Here is a 20,360-nt window from a genome sequence, read left to right as displayed (position 1 = left end):
CAGAAATAAAGGAGAACAAAACTGTCCAAATTCAAGCAAGCTTTTAAAAGTACTCTAATGCAGATTAAGAATCCATAATTTGGCAGAACACTAGTTGTTTGGTTTGTCTTTTTTTAATCTTTGCTTGCTACTAGTATTAGTAATCTAGAGCATGTTTCTCGTTTGATTACTGCGAAGTTTTACTATTTCCCTGGAACCTCTCTAAAAATTTGCTCTTACGGAACTTTCTGTGTAGGATTCTTCTGGTCATTCACTGTCACTTCCGGTTTTTAAAAATTTTTAAAATTAATGTAAAATTTGTCTTTAAGATGTATTCATAACTTGCTCAGAATCTTGCAAAGAAATTATCAAAATTAAAAGTGAAACTTTACAATATAAAAATGTTCTTTTTTTTTTAGCTACTGTCTATCAACAGTTTGGCAAACCAAACTCTTATTTTACTGTCATTGTTCATCATAGGCATCTTTAGAAAGCTATACCGTATTGAAATAATTGAAATAACTGAAAAAATGAAATTTGTTCATAGCTTTTTCAAGCAGTTTTAAATATCTTTGGGTTTTGAAAAAGTGGAGGAAACCAATAACAGAGCACTTAGATTAATCAAAGAACAAATAAAGACACTTAAAGATACTAGATTAAAACAAACTCTATTTCTCTTCAAGTTAAAACGTGGACAGGTAGTGGCTGTTTTAATAATAAATTATTTCTATCATAAAAATGAATGTCTACTATGCCAGAAAACACATCTAAATATATTACACTAGTAATTCAGTATGCCTTGGGCTTTTTAAGTTTCTTGTACCTTTACTGTATGGCCTGGGATTCCTGCAGGGATTATTAGCACCTCTTATTAGTTACTGTTATATTATTATTTTCTAATTTAACTCAAAAGCTTACTCCTTCCTGTATCTAAAGAGAGAGGACAGAAACCTAGGGACTGAAGTGGTCATGTTAGTGCTATTAAGTAGCATAGTCTGGATACTTGAGATTAAAGAAGTGCAAAGCTTTTCCGGTGCATTAGTTTCGTACTGAAGAAGCTCATTTAATTGAACTAGAAATGAATAGAATTATCACATTTTGAAAGATTTTTTTCCTTAATTTCTGCTTAAAGAGCTAGGAAGGTGTTTCCCTACCTAGGCTACTGCTTGAGTTGAGCATTTAATTTTCATTTAAAAATTAACATTTTCAGATTCCTTGCTCTTGTAGAAAAACACAGGTTTCTAACTTGCTGTTATATCCCAGAGCACCAAGCGTTTTGGAAATACAAGGTTTCCCAAGGATAAAGTTCTTTATTTAGGACCATATTTATAAGTCATCCATAACCACTTTAAAGCTCTTTAACATATGCTTCGGCTCCATTGATTTTAGGGCACCTAAATAAGTGCAGTTAAATGCCTAAAAATTTTACCCAATGAAAGAGGCTAAATAGGGACTTCTCTTGTAGCATGGTTATATAGTCATGAATAGTCCTTTACGGATAATGGTGTTATCAATAAAAATATTTGGAAGATCAAAAATAGCCAAACCCTACTTGTTTGATTGTCCTCTTTCCTGAATAAGAATCAACATATTACACAGATCAACCTTCTGATTAGGCGCTGAGTGCTTTCTTTTGTCTTTTTAAAGCTGTCTAAATAGCCTGTTCCTGGGAAGTTTTGTATATGGCTCATTCCAAACTGTGTATGACAAAGCTGCCTTATTTCTTCAGTCTGTTGCAGTTTTGTCTATTGGGAAAAATAAAGTTGTGTCAACGTGATAGGTGATGGGGAGCTTTTATTTGGGCGTGCTAAGTATTCATAGGATATCTGAATTGTTTGGGTAACACTAGGTGTTTGCCCCTTGGGAAGGATTGAGGAGAAAAATGGGATTAGGTTTTTTGTGGGCATTCTGCTTGGACCAAATGTGAATGCCTTTTACTTGGATTTGTAATACTATGAAGTGGAGTTCATTGCCTTTGTTAAAGGCTTTAGGCCGGATGACGTGATTTTCCAACCATTTCCTAGTTGTTCCATTTGTTTTTCATACTGAGAATCTCAGAGATCAGCTTATATTTAAATCTGTGATTGAAGGACAACAGATCCTACCAATTGTAGGATACTAATAGCCAGTTATTTTTGGCTGTGAAAGCTGACAGTTGTCTTCACTTAGAGTAATTCAATCAGCAACGAATAGTCTAATGCTAGACTTGGCTTTGAGGACTAGTGAAAATACTGTAAAACAGCGGGTCACAGAAGTTAAGTTTGAGTCAGTGATCAGAAGCTCAAGGGAAACAAAATAGATAAGATTGAGCCAATCTTAAAAAGACAATCTGAGAAATCAAACTGATTAGTTTTTCAGACAGTGTGCAGTTCAGTTGCTGAATTCATTTGCCACAAGATCTTTTGAAACCAGAAATATAAAAAACCCCAAGTGTGTGTGGAGAAATAGCAGGAAAAAGAAAAAGTGAAGAGGCAGACTCAGAGAAGAAATGTTGTAAAGGAAAAATACCACCCAGACTTAAACACAAAAGTGTTTATACAAGATCTGTCTCAGGAAGTCCCTAAACCACAGCTCGCTGCTGACAGGAAGCTACATCTGGAAAACAACTATTGTACCTTTGCCTTTCTCTCCTGTATTCTTTTTCGAAGCATTCTGTTTTCTGATACTGGATGACATATGTTTTAAAATGTTGAAATGAATCACTATTACAATATTTAATCTTCTGTAATATATTTTTCCTGATTCATGGGAAAAGCATTAGGAACTAGTTGGGTTTGGGGGAAGAATTTAAAAAAATTGGCAGTACGCTTGAGAAAATCTGATTTGCTCAGAGGGAAAGCTTTGCTAGGAAGTGCCAGACAGCTTCAGAATATTTTAGTGTTTCAGTGGATGATTTTCATCAGTCAGAGCTGATTTGGGGCCTAAATCCCTGAACATAATTCCAGCTGAATTACTGGTAACTTTTTTCTTTCACACACTGGTATCTTATTTTGAAAGTTGCTTGGTTTATGGTGTGCTTACTCATCTGTTTTTTCTATATTAGACTTCATTGCTATAGTGGCAAAGGTGGAATGGTTAATTCCAGTGATCTATCAGGGTGAGATTATTTAGGAAACACCATGGGATTGTTTCCTTCTTTTAGTTTTGGGATGGCTAAGTACAAAGCAATGATAATGTTTTATTTCTTTCATTGAATGCAGATAAGAGGAATGGTTGAAAGTGAGTTAGTTGAGTTAAACAGGTTTCTTTGGTGTTCCATGTGATAGTGACTTTCTGAGAAGACTTGAATGTTTACTGACATTCTTGAATGGCCTTTTGGTTAGCAGCCCTGCTTCTAAAAGATTTTCTTTTGAGGTCACCAGTGTGCTTGAGTGAAAAAGAGTAAAACTTTATATAGGTCAGTGAATCTTGGTTTGCATGAGGTGCAACATGATGGTAGGCAGGTCAGTTGAGGATTTGTTATATGAAAAGGTAAGAAAGAATGTCTCCTAGGAGTTTTTTTTTCTCTGAAGCACTTTAAATCAGCTGTCAGACTGAATAGTCAGTTCACTGAAATTGTATTACTTTCATTTACTTTAAAACTTGTGAATTTTTAACCATGCTGAAATGTCACTGTGGAAGCACTAGTATTTCCAGCTGTTTCTGCCAAGCATTAGTAGAAAATGCCTGTCATATTAAGTCACTGTTACTTTCTTTGTATTCCTAACAGTACTGATGTTACCCATTAGTTTAGTTTAAAGTCTCTTTGGAGAGCAGGACTCTCTACAAATAAATGCTGCCATGGTAGACCTGAGAAACCATGGGAAGGTTAATGAAGTTTGAAAAGGCTAGTCTATGTCTGTAACACTCCTGGAAGTAATACTACCGCAATTAAAAGAATCGGTAGTTTTGTTAATGACATATGTTCTTTCCCAGAAAGACTGTTTTTGGGAAATGCAATTTAATGGTTTAAGTTAGCAGAGGTTAAGTTAGCAGTTACCTCTGCCTGAGGTAGACATTTCAGTGTTGAGCTTTTGATTAAAGAGCAAATTACAATTACTCTTCTGATTAGCAAATGAAGCTCAGGAAAATAAAACCTTCCATCCAGAACTACTCAGTGAAATAAACTCTATTCACCACATTTTTTACTAATTTATTACTTGGTGAAAAGTACTTAACTCCAAGCTTACTCATTTAGTGATTGTTAATAAAGAATTGAAGAGTTAGGTTGAACAGTTTGAGGCACATGTAGTTATGTTGTGCTTTGGCTTTGTTCTTAATCTTTGTTCTTATGACTCAAGACATAAAATAGACATGACTTAAAAAAAACCGTAAGCATTTTACAATCACATTGGTGGATAGAGCTATAATAAGGAACAGGCCGTTGTCACACACTTGGTCCAGGGAAGAGAAGGATTCTTTGTAAACTCGTCCAAAAACTAGAATGCTCACAGCTTCCAGTTTACCAGCTTTCTCAGAGAAAACTTCAGTGAAAAAACAGTAAATTTTTTCTGTTTTATACATCCAGGGAATCTTCAGTAACGTGCTTTGTATTTACTTTCCCTTCTTCTGTTCGATTCTCATAATCTTTCACTTTTAACATATAACACTGCAATACAGCATCTAGTATAAGATACTTTTGAACATCTCAAAATAGTTTAAGGTCTGCGTTTCAGAATGTACAAATATATGCAGGTTGTTAGGGTAGAGTGAACGAGCAAAAATGCTTAGTATAAAGGAAGTAAGCTGTTATACATCCTGGAAAGGATTTTTGTGTATTTTCTAAAGACTGATTTACTTATTAAAAATAATTATAGAGGTAATAAGAGACAAGAAAACAGCTCTTCTTGTAGTGATGACTGCAGATGTGGGCAAATATCAGGTTGCTGTATGAATATTTCCTCATTTCTTACAGCTCTCATTAATGGGAGTTCTAACGTGGGAGCTAAGCAGGTCTAGATACATGATACACTTTGTGTGGCCGTAGTTAGACCAGAATCAATGTGATGAACCACCCACGTGAGTACCTTGAGGAAGCTGTCTTGGTAAAATGTGTTGTTATCCATTTGATGCATCTTTTTTCTTTAGGTAAGTCTCTGTTAAATGTTGGTTTTCCTTGATACTGGTTACAGTTTTCCTGTAACAAAACACTTGCACTTCATTACAAGATGCACATTTTTTATTCTTTGACTTGGAAAACTGAGAGGGAAGTTTAGTGTGGGATTGGTTTTTGACTAACTTTGACCTCTAGAGTGAAAGGAGTAGACTAACATTTAATTTCCTACTTAGATTCTTTTTAGTGCTGTTCCTGTAAATGTTGTAAAAATAATTTTGATTCCTTCTTGATGCACACATCAAAAGTGAAATTAATTTCACTGTATTAAGAAAGAATATGTTCTTGTACGGTGCAGCTATTTTGTTTGCATGCACTGAAATGATTTCCCACAGTGTACTTATGTTTTACCTAAATATACATTTTAGAAATAGAATTTTTCACTGTCATATTCCTGTAAAAAGTATGGTGTTTAGTAAGGGCATAATCTGCTGAAATATCTGTCACAATTGGTATTCTCTATCTAGGGTTCTGTCAGCATGCACATAGTACAGTGTGCAGGCCAGTTCCATAGCCACGTCAGCAAGTTACAGGGGATAGGAAAAAATCATACAGAAATGGGGCCTCTGGAGGTCATTTGGTTTAACCTCCTATTCAGTGCAGGGCTAACTTAAGAACTGGATTAGGTTACTGAAGACCTTGTCCAGCTGAGTTTTTGTAAACCTCCAGAGATGGGGATTCACAGCCTTTCTGGGCAATGGTATAGTGCTTAACCCCTCTTAAAGTGATTTTTGAGGGGAGTGGCTGTGGGTTTTTTAGTTTTTTTTTTTTTCTTTTCCCTATTCTAATTGGAATTTCCACTGCTGCAGCTTGTGTCAGTTGCTTCTTGTCCTGTCACAGTGCATCTCGAGAAAAATCTGTTCTCTACAACTCCCACACACACTCCTTTTTGTTAGGGAAATAACCACAATTAGGTACTGTGCCTCTGGCCCATCTCTTCCCCAGGCTCCACAAGCCCAGTTCCTTAGGCCTGTCCATCTGCCAAGTGCTCCTGCCCCCAGGCCATTTTGGTGGTGCTGTGCTGGCCTCTCTCCCATTTAACGACTGTCCTGAACAGAGGTGCAGAACGTCTGTGCTGCAGCATTCCAGATGTGGCCTCACCGCTGCCACGTAGATACAAAGAATTTATCTTTGAAACCTTTTTGAAAATTAACTGTATTCTGTTTGGTTGTCACCTCTGTGCACATAGTAACATTGCATTTTATAAGAAAGCATGCTACTAAGCAATGTTTCCCTCAAACAGCATGTTATAATCTACCTTAAAGTTAAATTTGTTATGTTGCTTTCTTAAAAGCCATGGATGGCTAGACAGTTACTTTTCTCCTTGTAGGTCAGATCAGGGATATCTAAAAAGTTGATGTATTCAAGCTAGCAGCTAAGGCTTAACTAGGCGTTGCAGCTTCTGAGAAGGCAGTGTGATCTGAACCCTTTCTCTTTTACTGGAGCTGGTGATCACTATTTTTTTTAGGTAAAGAAGGAGCCAAAAGAAACAGGGCAGTATAGGAGGTGCTCTTGGCAGAGGGTGGATTTAAAAGTTGTATCAGTGCTGGAATTTTGTTTTGATTTTTATTGAATGAATGCTTTATTTTAAAGATGCTCATGCTTTTCAAGGAACTTGTGGAGGAATAATGTAGTTGCTTATTATATCCCATTGTTGAAGCTGTTGCTTTTGAGTGGAACTGCTTTTGTACTCACGTGCATAATATAACAATGAGAGTGTAGTTTCCATTACTATTGTTATCCATTTTTAAAAAATATATTTGCCATTACTGTTAAGTTCTGTTGGAATAAATCTTTTAATACTTTATGGAAGCATTGTCTTTTTTAAAAATATAAACTGATTTTAGGTCGTTTTCTGACAGAGATAACAGACTACAACTATTTTAACTTTTTTTTACAAACTATACATAATAACATTTGTTGTTTGCAATTACCTCTTCTTGTTTGCCAGGAAGTAAAATAATTTTCAGAACATTTGCTCCAGTTATTCAATTATTTGGGGTTTTGTGTTTGATAAATGGAGGTAGAGTTGAATATTAGAGGTATGCTATGTATAGGTGTTATATTGACACAGTTTTTGAATCCGTGGAGTACATTTGCCTGAATGATCCCTAAGTTTTATTCAGATGAATGCTGTCTACACTGGAAACCTACTGAAGTAGTTGTTCCAGTGAATGTCTCAGTTTGGATGTGATCATTCCTGAGGAATGCTGGGCCTGTAATAGACTATCTGTTCCAGAGTAAATATTCCAAAATAGTTTGTCTATGCTTTCCAGGTACAGACAAGCCCAGAGTGGTAATGTGGTGTTCCAGTACTGTTTTCTGGATCTGAAACCAGAAAAGAGAGAAATTGATGTTTGCATCGTAAACATATGAATGATTATTGTTCTGAGAGAAGTTATTTTGATTCAATTAAGAAGTTTCATACAATCTATCTAGAACACAGCCTGGTACAGAACATCTTTGGGGTTTGGGTTGATATATTGCTATTTCAAGTAAAAAAATACTGCAGGCTTGCATGCTGTGCATACTGTGCTTTTTTGCTCAGCATAAGATGTAATGCTGTTTCAGGTACAATGTTGGCATGGATTATCTCTAATTAAAAGAGCTATTAATGCATTCTTGCTTATTCACCAGACTAGTTTTACAACGTATTTAAATGTGTATCCTACCAATATCAAGTTTAAATTTTATTAGTTAATGTTGCTGGGGTTGATTGAGCCAAAACAAGGTGCAGTGTCTAGCTGTTTTTATAGGGTCAGTTTGCATGTATCTCATAATAAGAGATTGCTTGAAGTACTTGCTTTATTCACAGTTAAAATCAGTGTCAGTTGTCTGCCTGTACATGCACAGCCTTGCTACAACAAATTAGTTCATATAACTGCTGTACTCCAAACTGTCCTACAATAATCGATGTGTAGGCATAAGCTAGCATATTTATCACACTTATCATAGAATAATAGAGTCATGGCTGGAAGGGACCCCTGGAGATCATCTGGTCCAGCCTTCCATTGAAAGCAGGGCCATAGGTTAGGTTATCAAGGGTCCTATCAAGCCAAATCTGAATATTACCAGCAAGGGGAGATGCACTCCTCCTCTGGGGAACCCACTCCAATGTTTAATTGTTCTCACAGTGAAGAATTTTTGCTAATACAAAGACAGAATTTCCCCATCACCTCTTGTCCTGTTGCTGTGTATCACTCTGAAGAGAGTCACGAGCAGGGTTCCCCAGGGCTCAGTGTTGGGGCCAGTCTTGTTTAATATCCTTATCAATGATCTGGATGAGGGGATCGAGTGTGCCCTCAGTCAGTTTGCAGGCAACACCAAACTGGGCAGGACTGTCAATCTGATCAAGGGCAGGAAGGCTCTGCAGAGGGACCTGGACAGGCTGGATCGATGGGCCGAGGCCAGTTGTGTGAGGTTTAACAAGGCCCAGTGCCGGGTCCTGCCCTTGGGTCACCCCAACCCCAGGCAGCGCCCCAGGCCTGGGGCAGAGGGGCTGGGAAGTGCCCGGCGGAGAAGGCCCTGGGGGTGCTGGCTGACAGCCGGCTGGGCATGAGCCAGCAGTGCCCGGGTGGCCAAGGAGGCCACCAGCCCCCGGGCTTGTGTCAGCCCTGGTGTGGCCAGCAGGGGCCGGGCAGGGATGGGGCCCCTGTGCTCGGCCCTGGGGAGGCCCCACCTCGAATGCTGGGCTCAGGTTTGGGCCCCTCGGGACAAGGAGGGCCTGGAGGTGCTGGAGTGTGTCCAGAGGAGGGTAACAGCTGGGGCAGGGTCTGGAGGGCAAGTCTTACGTGGAGAGCTTGATGGGACTGGGGTTGTTTAGTCTGGAGAAGAGGAGGCTGAGGGCAGACTTTGTGAGTATTCATACTCTCATTAAACTGATGATAGGCAAGCGGACATGCCAGAAAACTGCAAGAATGGCTGTTCTGGAATTTGGAACTTTGTAAGTAGAAGTTAAAAAAATATTTTTAATCGAGAAAGTTTTTTGTCTACTTGACTCAGCCTCATTATAGTTCTGCATTTGTGTGTGATGCTGATGCTATGTTCTGTCTAGCTGGCATCAGAGAGGAGTGATAAACCTGGTTGTAATCCCACCTTTACTTTCCTGTGAGTGATTCCATTCACTTGGCCACTGTGCCAGCAATACGTATTACAAATCACATGTTGTTGCCTTGGCAAAGATTTGCCTTCAGTTGTTTTTAGAGTACTCCAAGTCCTACCAAGGTTAACCAATATATTTGGTTTTGTAGAAAAATTTTCCAGCCTGTAGTCCATGGAAAATATCCAGTTGTCTTGAAACCAGTGATACCACAAAGCTGTTGGCTTTTCTTTCTATGAGCTAATCTCCTAAGAATGGTGTCTTTGGTTTTACAGACTGCTGACACTAGTGATTTGGACTTTCTACCACTTAGTTAATTGATAAGTTGCTTTCTCTCTGTCCTCTGCTTTATTTAGTATGATACAACCACACTACTGTGTGTGGGAAAAGGCTTTCATAAATAGAGCTGACTGCATATTGGAAACATATTTTTGTCTCTTCTGGTTTTCCTATCAAACCAGTGTCATTATTCAACTTCGGGGTAGAAAAAAGGAAAAATGATTACTTTCCATAGGTTCCCTTCTCTTATGCATGCCAGTTACTGCGTGTCTTGTAGACACTGCTTCCTGTCCTGAAAGAATGCTCTATACCCAGACATCGTGCTACACTGCAGCATACGTGCATTCAGGGGCTTCTGGGTTGTGAATCTCTTTAGAAAGTCTATGTGATGATAAGTAGGGAACTAAATTTGTTCATTGAAACATTTAACTTTTTCCCCCCCTCCTCTTATAGCATGTGTTTTTGTGTGGTTGTCATAGTAACAGTACAATTTACTAAACAAATGTGGAAGATTATTATAGTACTTGATATAAATATTAAGTAAGAATAACAAATTGAAGTCCCCAGGCTAATCTGAAATACTTCTCCATCAGTTAATTATTCTTTGCAACGAAGTAGTGAATGTCTGGCTAACAAAAATCCCATACAGTAGCTGTTTTCTAACTTATTTGCAGAATTGCACTGACCCTTAGCAGAGCATTATGCACTAAAAAGTATATGTCAGGTATAAAGTAGTGGTGTGCTTTAACCATGCAATTTTGGGTTTGCTAGCCCTACTATTTCACAGGATAGTTTTATATCCATTATAAAAAAAAGAGTAAAGAGAAAAATTGATAAGGATGCAAGTTTTCAGTCTTTATCTCCACTGTTTTTCTCACAGTCAGTTTTGCAACAGTGTGTATTTGTGAGGCAATTTTAGATACTGTAAGCTTTGAATTACACCTTGTGCCTGCAAATTGTCGTAAGCCCCCAAAAGAGATTAGAAATTCTGAATTGTTAAGAATAAATGGTGCTGCTGCTTCTACAGGCTACACATCATTACATATTTCCTATAAGGATTTTAAGCCCTGCTGTTGTTAAGTCTTCCCAGTCATAATACTTATTTTCATGAGGTCTTTCTGACAAGGAAATACTGTCTCTCTCACTGAACTCGTGGAAAATAGAGGATGACAATAACTTGCTCAGGTCAGAGAATTTTGTGACAGAACAGAAAATCCCAGATTTTCTGACTTCCAGGCAAAAAAACAGATTTCCATTTGTTTCTGCTACTGTGGTTTAAAGTAGTACCATCCCACCTTTTCTCATTGGTATAACTCTGTACATGTGACTTACTGGTCTGAAAGTATTTTGTCTTTCATAGCATGTTATGTCAGTCTCCCTTAATGAGGAACAAATCACACACCATAGCTGTTCATGAAAACTTTAAAGCTTATATGCTTGAGCTGAGGTTCGTCAGAACTGGGTGAAGCTGAGTAACCACTGACTTCAGAAGGCTTGGGATTATTTTGCTTAAGAGCATGTTGTTTGTACTCATCAACTCCGAAGTATGCTTATTTATTATCTGTCTCAGTGCTATTTTCTCTTTCTCAGAAGCCTTGAGTATTGAGTAAAGAAATAATAGGAGAAGCTTAATTATGAATCAGGACACAAATACACAGACCTAGGTTTGCAACCTGCTGAACACTGCAGTTTTCCATAAATACTTTTTCAATAAAATGTAGCCTTGGAAGTTGTTGTCTGGTGGACGGGGCACTCAAGATCCTTGATCTGGGTGGCGTTGACTAGTGCATTTCAAGGCTACTTTGTTGTTGTACTTCAGTTTCCTGGTCTTTAAACTGTCAGTAATATTCATGCTTTGTTTGAGCTCTGCAATAAAAATTTAAGAGCTAGGTATTATAGTTCTTTTTGCCAATTTAAAAATAATCAGTCCCCTTTACACAGTGTGATTTCCACTGATAAATTTAGTCCTGGATTATTTGGCCATGCTTTTCCTTAGTCTGTGTTATTATTTCCATTATACCATAAACTAATGAATACTGTGCTGTCGGCATACAATATCCAGCTGCAAAATTAGTTCGAGTAACAATGGAGAAAAGTCAGTATCATTGGAAAATGTTTTGCCTGTGGAAGCAGCTGCCCATGAGCTCACCCTCTGGAAAATATCCTGATGGCTTCACATCTTAGCAAGCTTTTTTCAGTGCACAGTAGCACAAATGTAAGCCAAGGTTTGAAAAGCTAGTGCTGTGTGTTTTCTTTGGCATATGGCAACCCCAAGCCTTTCCTTTGAGAAGCAGGTCTTAAAGTCTTTTGCTGAAGGGAATAATTTTGTGATTCCTCTGAGCAAAATAAACTGATTCTCATCTATTCCCATTATCACATCATATATATAGAAGAGTTCAAAATGCCGCTGCCCAGATGAAGGCTGGTAACGCTAAAAAAAAAATAAAAATCAACTCCCCAAAAAACCGCCTAATCATCCTCTTGCTTTAAAAGGAGGGAGGGAGAACAATACCATTGAAAAGGTGTAGCTCGATTTGTATTTACAAAGAATATGTTCTGTTACATTCCAACATGTTAAATTCAGTTTAATTTTTTATTGGCATCCATCAGTTTAGTTTCTTTCTTCCTGCACCCCACTACCCATAAAAAGCCCATTTCCTTACACTTTCATTTGGAATTTACAGGACCTGTGCTAAGCTCCCCCCATCCCCCTCCTTTTTGTTGCTCATGTATGTCGTTGGTCCTCATCCATATATTGTCCTGGAAAATTTACTGTTTGTTCAGAAGAAACACAACTACTGAAAGAGATCGAGAGGGTGTTTATACCCTTGATACCAATGAGAATTGCTGCAAACTTGCTCAAAATAGCTAGAAAGTAGCCTTGAACTAAGTTGCCGTAAGTTACAGCATAGAGGCTCTGAGCAAATAGAATTTTTACAGCCTTTACCCTAACTACATTGTGATGCACCAGTTGACAAGAGGGGACAGTGAAGAGCTGCTACATGGAATCTAAATCTAGGTAGGATGTCCAGGTCATGGAGAAATCTTGGTGGCTCAATCTGGTTTTACGCAGCATCAGACTGCTACAGAGCCATTCCAGTACGGGGGTTGTATTCGGATGTGTAAGGTGCCTGGTCTGTGTGGGCAGTGTGTAAATGTTGGTAACTCTCGTGTGTTGGATGATGGCTGAAGCAGCTCCCAGTACGATTGGACCTCATGTAAAAGGTAAGTTTAGAAGAACTGAAAATAGGAACTGGGGTTTGGGTGGTTGATTTTGCCCCCTTAAAATGTAAATAAGATTGGAATATGGAAACAATGCAGATACAAGCAGGATGAAGGTGCTGCTTATGTTTATCTGGTTTGTGTTTCTCTAGTATGGTGTGTTAAATCTGAGATGTGAAATCCCAGAGGTGTAAAATCTACTATGAGATGTAATAAATTAGTATGTGTACCCGTAATTTTCACAAGAGTGAGAAAGGACAAAGGAAGAGTAGGAGTTGCTGATCTTGACAAATCTGTAGGAAATTGTCTTCTAAACAGATGAAGTCTTTTATTTTTTCTATCCCCGCCACCCCTCCACTTTTGTATATACTTTGTTAATCCAGGCACTCTTAGAAACAGCAAAGACCAGACAAATCTAAACCAAGAAACCAGAGAGAATGGAATGAGCATACAGAAGAGGGATGAGCTGTCTTCAGGCCACACTGGGAAAAGCCTTGTTCCCAAGGGAGAGATGATTTCTTCTAGAATACTTTTTTTAACAGTCAAGCGCAGGTCATTGAATAGTTTACTTATGGTGTATATGTACATGCAGTACACTGACTTACTTGGCAGAGACTGCTAGTCTTCCTGCAAAGCTGAGGAAATTAGGCAACGTAAGGAGTGGTAAATGGAAAGAACAATGCTGTAGGATTTTTAACGTAAAATGGCAGCGAGCACCAGCGACCATCAGAAATAGCCCTTGTTACAGTTACCAGTAGGCAGTGTATTGGGAAATCAGCTGTGATCTTGTAGATTTAAAATATTGTCCACAATAATGTATAAATGTACAAAACTAACCATGCTGGCCTTTTCAGCTAATATTCTTAAATTAAAATATAATTTTCTGTTGTTTCTAAGCATGTGGACAGAGGCAAAAGTATACTGCTATAGGTAGGTTAACAGAGCTGTACTCAAAGCATACACAGAAAGCAAACTCAATCACTTCCTTTAAACGTTGCTTATCTTTTGGGTTAGGATTATACTGTACTTGAGAGAAGTAGAAGCATATCAGCATACTTAATCCATAGGTCCAGAACCCCAAACTACTAATACAGGTTACAAAAATTGAGACTATTTTTGTTAGGAAAAATGAAACAGTTATTGAAAACATACATAACTTTTAATGATACACAGTTCTGTCTTTCTAGAGATAGAAACATGTAGAGATGGAAATGAAGACAAGCTCAGAGTGGTTTTTAGAAGGTACTAAACCGCAGCTTGCTTTTAAGTTAAAAGCATTAAGATAGTCTGAGTCATATGAACCTCTCCTTTATAAACTATATGTTTATCTATGAGATATATTGCTTTTTCAAGAGAGAGTACTTCTAATAGGGGAAGAAAATTTTTAAAGGTCTGGTCTGGGCCGGTGAACTAGGTTAAACTAGACTGTAAAACTTGAACCTGATTCTAAGCATCTTTTTTCTTTGTTTTCACTCCAGTGTGACTGGAAATTCCAGTTGGCTTATATGTCGTTAAGGTGTTAATCCAAGTCTATTCCACTTATTTATAAGGACTAAACATACTTTTTGGTTTTGGTGGGGCTCTCAAAATACCTTTGGCCTCTGGAGCACTCAAATCTATTGTGTCAGTGGGTCTGACAGGGATATGGTTCATTCTTAGTCCAAATTCACAGATCATTGGGGGTTGAGAGGCAAGTTAGTCATGGCCTTATGCTTTCCTAGCAAAGCATTAACAGCTTATAATGAACCGAGTTTGTTCTTGCTTATCACTGCCTCTGTGTCTATTTCTTCATTTTTGAATGACACTTCATATAGTTTCTTCACCCATTTCTCCCTAAGCAGTAGAAGGATTTTCCAGAATGCGTGAATGAATACGCTAAGAACTAAAATTAGGTAGGCACTTGCATTCTGGCTAATGCTGGACATAATCCAGTGTGACCCAGTGAGCCACTTACTTGTTAAGGTAGCAGAGATTTGAAGAAACAGATATGTAGCAAGCACAGCACTAGTGAGAAGAAGCCTTGCAAGGAATTTCTATAAAGTATTCCTAAGTCTCAGAGCAGAACCATTAATGGAGATGTTCTGGATTGCGCTTGAGATATGAAAAATTCCATGGCAAGACTGAATCTGAACTACAAAACTATGTAATAGTGAAGAATGGGGTGTACTCAACGTGTGAATGAGATTTTGCTCATGCAGATACTTGGTACATATTAAAATCTAACAAAATCGTCAGGTCTGTCTGAGTGTTTTTGTTTGTTTTGTTTTATTTTCCTTCATAAGTTGTGAAGAAGAAAACCTTAGTAAGCCACATGGCTTTTCTTAAATATGCTAGACTATTGCTGGTGGTCTGTAACTTCTAGCTCAATATGGTAGTAATGAGACATTACTAGAGAACGTATAAGAACATTTTAATTTCAGGAAAAAAATTGTATTTTCCTAGATGGAAATCTTATTTCCAGGGTGTGGTTTGGTTTTTTTTTTTAATCTGAGTAAGTTTGGGGCATACTTAGTACCAGGAGATTATATGAAAATAATTTGGTTTCACTGCACACACTTAATACACTTCCAAAGATCTGATAATTATCAGTAATGAACATGAGGATACTGAAATTCTCTCATGAGTGTGTTGGTTAGGTGTGCTCCATGCATTTCACCGTAGTGGCTTTCCTTCCCTTTTAAAAAATAGTGTTTGACTAGCATAGTTGCATTTTCTGTTGTTTTAGTAGCTTGGAATTTATGAAGAAACTGTAATGTTCTAAAGCTAGATCATGAGCCCACTAGCGATATTCCTGAAAATAAGAGTGCTTTTTTCAAACACGTCAAGAAAACATGGGGCAGAGGGGGAGCCATTAATTATAAAGGTGCTCAAAAAACAGTGTGGAAAATCTAATGTGGATATAGGGTAGATTTTTATGGTGCACAAGTTATTTTCCTGCTCAAAAGAATGTTCCTTTCTTAGTGCTTCTTTTCTGCATAACAAACTTCCCTGCACAGCTCATGTAATCGTTTAGGAATATATTAAATTAAAGTCTGCCTTTTAGCTGACCCTAAATGTTTGAGCAATCCTTTCAAGAAGAATCAGACTGAGGTAATGTTTTTGAGACGCTGTAGCAATAGCTGCAGTGATCCCCGAATGGAGCACATACAGTGATTCCTATTCAGTCGATTTGAATACAGCATTCACAGCAGACTCAGTATGTTTTGTACAGCTTTTTATCCCTGCATTCATAAAGGGTTTCCCTTCCAGGGCCACTGAGGTCAGTAAGAGTTTTGTGAATGACATCTGAGACTAGGAGCTTATGCTGTTTGTCTTTTTAACTAAATTACACAGCCAAAAAATAGCAGCAATAGCAGCACTTAACCAGGCAAAGATGTCTGTGATGCTTGGTTTTTTCTACTGTGTGTCAACATCTAGCAAATTTTCTGAATACTGACTTACGAAAACTATTTCATTTGTATATCATTCGTGCTTTCAAAAGATACTGCATTTACTAACCCTTCTTCTAAGCTGTGGAAATAAGAATTATCTCTTTCAAAGAAAGAATTGGGGATTTATATGTTAGGAGCTTCAGGATGACCTCAGCAGAGGTGGAAGAGCCAATAACACAGGAATATCAAGTCTCTGAGACCTCTTGGCAATCAGGTACTGGGAATATGAGTCCCAAGACTTGGACAATATTATAATTTGCAGTCTGAGGAAAATACGCTTACACAAAAATATTTTCTCTAATGAGCATTTTATTTTGGGCTGCTTGCTAACAAGAGGAACTAAAAACATCCTTTGTATGTATTTTCTGAACTGGAGTAACAACTATAAACTTGCAATGCTTTTGTACTCAGCGCTTACAGAAACGGTATAAAGATGTTCCTGAAAAGCCATGGTTGTTTTTGGAAAGGATAAAATGGGTCAGGTTCCATCCTCCCTGCAGAGTTTCACGGGCAGATTTGGTGTCTGAGACCATCCTGCACACGTTAGGAGATGCAGTGAAATGCTGTGCTGTTGCTACAGATTACAGCGCAGTTCTACAGAACTGAAATTTTATCCTGCGTTCCTGACAGGTTCTCAGCTGAGTTTGATGGGTGGAATAGAAACCAACAGTAAACAATCAGGAAGATACCAGCAGTGCTCTTGTGCCAGAGGATTTAGATTATAGGTTGCTTATGTTCACCTGATAATGGATTTGCTGAAATGCCAGAAATGTTAGCATGTTTCAAGTTCTCAGGCTGACTTACCTTTTTCTTCTTGAAGCTGATTTAATTTTCTATTTTATTGTTGTTCCGAACATGCAATTTTTCTCTTCTTACTCAGTTTTTCAAACTGGTAATTTTAATGCTGTAGAAGAACCTGTGTCAGGTTCTAGATTTCACCCATTAATCAGATGAGAAATTTTTGTTTTGTGCATGAGAGTGTGTTAGTGTATTTCTGTGCAGTAGAATTTCCCATTTGTTAGTCTCCTTATTTTATTTGGCAGCAAAATGAAGGACAATCCTCCAGCCCTGTGGGTCAAATTCATTGTTTTCGCTACACATTTTGTTGTCAGGGAGGTGGGGCTTATAAAGAAGACAGGCCGTATTCTTCTCAGAGGTGCACAGCAAAAGGTCAAGAGGCAACAGTCAGAGCTTGCAACATGGGAAATGACGACTGGATATAAACAAAAAGCAAAAATACTATTAGAATGGTTAAGGAGAAGTGGATTAAGTTGATCAGAGAGTCCTCATCCCTAAACTTGTAAGGGTCTTAGCAACCCTTTCCAGCTTTGATGTAGCGCTGCTTTGAGCAGGAGATTAGACTAGACTGACCTCTGGAGGTCCCTTCTGACCTAAGTTATCCTGTGATTATTTGTGCCAGCACAAAGCGTGTATAAAATGCCACCAGATTGGAATTCTAAGATTCTAATTCTTCTCTAAAAAACCCACCGTTGTACTGCCATAAAGAGGCCTTAGAGTTTATAGATGTGATATGTTTTTACATTTATCTCATCATTCTTCTTTCCTGAGTTTTAATTTCACCCACCTTCTTTGCAGACTGAGATCAGAAATGGAATTATGTATGTCAATTAATAATAGCATGAAGAAAGAATAAATGTTATGTTATTGGGATGGAACTTTAATTTGGGGAATTCTGAGAATGTTTTAAAAAATCATTATATCTAGTTAGTCCAGAAAGAGGGAAGTTATTACTCCTAGGACATGGTCATTTTTATCTGAAACAATACTTGTGTAATATTTAGCTAATAGTAAAACAGTATTTTCCACAGGTCACTTAGTATCTCCTAGTACATAAGGTGGTTTGCAAACACATAAGAGCACACTTCTTAACCCAGTCGGTAACACATACATAGAGGATTAATATAGTCTTTTGTTTCTTTAATCTACTTCTTTTCTTCTACCAGTTGAATTTCCACCAAAAACACTCTATAAAATCAAGGCTCACGTCAACTTAGTTTTCTGGGATCTTAATACTGTGGGCTTCTAAAGCTTTTAGTTTGGTTTTGATTTCTTCTGTGATTTGGAGGAAGGTGTTTCAGGGGATATTTTTGGAGGATGTAGATGTTGAGTCAGACTTCTGTGACACTATTCATAGCTTTTCTAATTTTCAATTAATGTTTGTGTTCTGTGATGTTTTAAGACATTTTCCAATGTTCACAGGAATTGAAAAGCAAGTGCCAGCGTATTCTGAAAGTGCTGTTACTGAACTATTAGAGGAGTATGTGAATTGAATGGTAAGGTGAATTGTTGAAAAAGCTGTAGTTTACAAAGCTGTCTCAAGGGCTTAGGCATTACAGTTGCCATGTGCTATTGTTTCCAGTGGATTCTGCCTCAGTAGAAACTTCTGACAGTGTCGTTTCAGCTGCTTAGCTTGTTTTTAAATAAAATTGTTCTTGATGGAACATGATCTGTTGCTAACTAATGTTTGACATCAACAGCCATGAGATTTCAAGATACATAGAAAAAGGAGCTGATAAGAGTGGATTTTAATAGAGCCTTGTCTCGAAACAGGTGAATAATATGTAGCTACAAAATATAGTTTGACCATGTTTTGTATCAACTCAAAAAAATTGATTAATGTGTCCGCACATTTAGCTGGCAGTTGTCTTTATATCATGTGTGAAAAAAGGACTACTGCTTTGAGTTGCCTCAGTTGGTCCAAGCTTTCATGCTGTCTGGAGTGCTTAGTAGAATCGTAGCAAGCGACACATCATTGTGCATAGGATTTTGGGGTTGTTTTTTTTTTTACTAATTCATACAGAATCATCAAGTTTTGAGATGCAAAAAGATTGATTTATCATCCCTGCTAGGGCTTAGTTATATTTTGCTCTAAGTTCACTGTTTAAAATGTGGTGTCCCCTTTAAAATGCACATCTAGCAGCATCTGATTTGCGCTTTATCAGTAGAAATAGGAATACTGAAAACTGTATATAAAAGGTTTCTACTGTAAATGGTATTACAGTATTTGGGTTGCATCCACTTCATTATTATTTATCACTACTGGCAAGGACTTTGTGTAAATTTTGTATAAATTGCTTGTAAACCTGTGTTCAAAATTATATGATTACAAATTTAAGCACTTTGTATTTCCTGCAGGTTGACCGTGTAGTTATGGGATTTTTTTAATTAAAAAAAAAAAGAGTAAAACCTATGTTAAGAATGGATGAAGCTGCACTTTCTTATATTGTCTAGTTTGGGTATGTCTGGCTGTCACATGGCTCCATGAAGAGGCAAAAGAGAGCAGCAAGTCTCCTTTATATGGTGATTGCCCTCAGTTATTTCAAGAGGTCTTAGTCACAGAGTGCCCAGGGGGCCAAGGACACACTGGAGATGACAAAGTGTATTGTTATAACTCTGCCTCAGCAGAATAACCATTCCACTTCCCAAAGAGATGAAGTATTGTGCATTACAACTCTGTTCCTTCCTATAATCTGCACCCAAGGCCTGATCAACAGAGAGCATAACTGGAAGTCCTAAAATAAATCAATTCTGCATGCACACTCAGCGCCTCCGTACTCCTTCCATGCATTCATATCACTGAAATACTAAAACTGATTATAGTATACTCACAAAAGGCAAGTGTTTCTCTTCCTCATCTTCATTTAAATGCATTCAGTTAGTTACCAGAGGAAATTAATGAGCATTGCATTATGCTTTCATAGTAGCCTTCGTGAGTTTTGCAAGTCTGTTGCAGAATTATCTTTCAGTTTTCCAGAGTTAAAACCTAAAACTTTCTCTGCGGCCTCAGTGATGATTCAGTTTTCTCAAAGTGATGATTGTATTTTGTATGTACTTCCCAGTCAGTATTTTTCCTTTTTTTGTGATTGATTTCTAAATGTTCTGGGGCTATAAAAGAAGCCCACTACAAATCATAATGGTATGTGTGAATCAGAATGGCGTGTGTTGATAAAAAGCTGTTGAGTACCATGCAGGAAATGTTGCGCTGTATCCTGAATTCATTTCAGCCTTAATCCTGCCATTTTCTTTCTTGTATAAAGGTAAAAGTACCATACAACAGAGGCTAACTCTGCAAAATACCTGCCTACCAAACACTGGATATAGGTATATTTTTGACGATGAAAATAGCTAATGTCTTGCTGCACACAACTTCTGTATATAATATGCTTCTTTACCAACCAAAAATGATGTTTTGTCTAGTCTCAGTGTTTTGGAAAAGTGCAAACAAATAAGAACAATC

General features: G+C 37.7%; 1 protein-coding gene across 4 annotated transcripts in view; it reads left to right on the top strand.

Annotated features, from left to right (window-relative positions):
- The window catches only part of RALGPS1 (Ral GEF with PH domain and SH3 binding motif 1), a 152,648-nt gene that overhangs the window by 93,849 nt on the left and 38,439 nt on the right, over positions 1–20,360 (top strand). The window lies entirely within an intron of this gene.

Source organism: Phalacrocorax carbo, chromosome 18, assembly GCF_963921805.1.
Source record: "Phalacrocorax carbo chromosome 18, bPhaCar2.1, whole genome shotgun sequence".
In the NCBI taxonomy this organism is placed as follows: Eukaryota; Metazoa; Chordata; class Aves; order Suliformes; family Phalacrocoracidae; genus Phalacrocorax; species Phalacrocorax carbo.
This window is presented reverse-complemented; position numbering and strand designations above follow the sequence as displayed.